This window comes from Triticum aestivum, chromosome 1D, assembly GCF_018294505.1.
Source record: "Triticum aestivum cultivar Chinese Spring chromosome 1D, IWGSC CS RefSeq v2.1, whole genome shotgun sequence".
In the NCBI taxonomy this organism is placed as follows: Eukaryota; Viridiplantae; Streptophyta; class Magnoliopsida; order Poales; family Poaceae; genus Triticum; species Triticum aestivum.
Genome location: NC_057796.1, coordinates 239,631,206 through 239,633,383, shown reverse-complemented (window position 1 = coordinate 239,633,383; position 2,178 = coordinate 239,631,206).

Sequence of the window (2,178 nt, the reverse complement as noted above, 5' to 3'; positions counted from 1 at the left end):
CGAGGAGTCCGAGGCGGGGACGGCGGCCATGGCGGTGCGGCGGCGTGCGGGAGGCGGAGTCCCGCCCGGGAGGTCGGGGACGCGCGGGCGTCGGGCTGGGCCGTGGCCTGGCTGGGTGCTGGGCCGGCCCAGTTCGGCGGAGGGGTTTCTTTTTTTTTAAACAGAGAAAGGAATAATAAAACAAAAGAAAATGAAAATATTATATAGGCATATAATATATCAAAATTTTCAGGAAAAGATTTCCTACAACGTGAACATTTTTGTAGAGTCAAATAAAATCCACACAAATTTTAATAAATCAAACAGTGCTGCTGCCTTCATAAAATCCAATAAAAATCATTTTAAAAATACCAAAATGATTTCAAATTTATTTTTCTCCAATTTTCTGATGTAGGGAATCATGTTACCCTATTTTCTGTATATTTTATTTTTGGAGAAAAATAATTTGAATAAAACTCAAATAACTCCAATATTGAAAAATAATTTCAATGGGACTTTGATTTTAATCCATTGAAACTCCCAACTCATATTTCATTTGTTTTGAAGAAGTCATTTTATCTTCTCTCGTGAAAATCATTGAGTTGCATAAAGTTTCAGAAATGGGAAATATTTTCAAATGAAATTCAAATATTTTCAACACCCCTTGTCATTTAAATAAATGGAAGAAGTCATGTCATCTTCTCTCTAGGGTTTTGTGGTGAAAAGAATTTGAATTCATGGAGATCATAAAAAAATGAAAGTTTGGGAAAGTCCTTTTATTCCCTCTCATTTAACTTTCAAAACATTTCGAATTCCACTCACTTTCAGTCAATCAATCAAACAATCAATCCAATCTATCTGTTTATTATAACATTCCAAAATTTAGAATTTTGGGATGTTACAAACCTACCACCCTTAAAATGAATCTCGTCCTCGAGATTCGGAGAGGCTAGCAAGAAAAAGGTTGGGGTTTTGGGGTCTCCTCAAAATCCATCGATCATCTCAGGGGTCTGGGGTGCTACCACCCTTAGAAACATTGTTACGGTTCCACCAAAACTCGTATACTCCATCCATTATTGTTGACAGTGTCAGTCTTCTCAGATTCTCGGAAAAATTCCTTCTCTGGCTCTTTGGGTAGCGGCATAACCTTTTCCTCAATTCTTTTGTCTTTCATCTCGGTAAGGTTATTCCGAGACTGGGTCTTCATAGCTGACGGGTCTGGCGCCAATACTAAACAACTATCGACATCTCATGGTGGTCAACAATTTACGGTTTCTCCTGCAGGAAATGGGTCTGGGTTGAACCTCACCGTATAACCTACGGTTGGCAACAACTGCCGTGTACAAGGGAAACATTCTTATACCATTCTAAGGTTCAAACAAGGTTTGGTCGTCGTCTCTCTACTATAGGTAAGTCACTCAGATTTACCATCCCATATAGCAAAGCGAACAATAAGAGTAAGTCGGTATGGTGATCAATCCATCCCGCACCCAAATCATTACCTTGTATATGGTTTAGCGAATCTCGCATTCTAACACTCGGTCATCCTTGCAAGCATTGCAGAATTTCTCTTGTCGACGAACTGGGTTCGGATAAATCCATGGATTCTGCAAGCCAAACAAACATCTATCGTTCCTTCACAACTCTCAGGTTTTTGCGTTACTCCTATAAAATCGTCTGTCGATAAAATCGTAACTTCTTCTAGGGTCTTCCCTTCAACAAGAGTGTGCTTGCTTCTTGGAAGGTCCTGGGCCTGCGGGTTATGGCCCATCTCATCACTTGTAGTTCCTTGAACTTATCCTCGGGTAACTGATCCTTAATCCAACATCCAACTTCCTAGTATTCTTAAATCCATCCAATTGTACTGTCTTCCTTCCTTCTATTAGCACCAAACTAGGACATGATTACTCAGACTCATCATGGAATTCCATTGATCCATATTTCCAACATCATACCTCCTTTATATCCAATAGTACTCTTCATTCTCGTGGGATATCCCACATACCGAGATAAAAAAAACACTTATACTTATGAAGTCCATACTCCACTTCGTGGAACATCATTATCCTTTCCAGGGTCAAGCGTCCTTACAGGGGAATATTGGCCATCTCTGCATGGCACTTCTTCAACTGGGAAACGTGAAACACATCATGAACTCCTGACAGTCCTTCGGGTGACTCCAACTTGTTGGCCACTTCT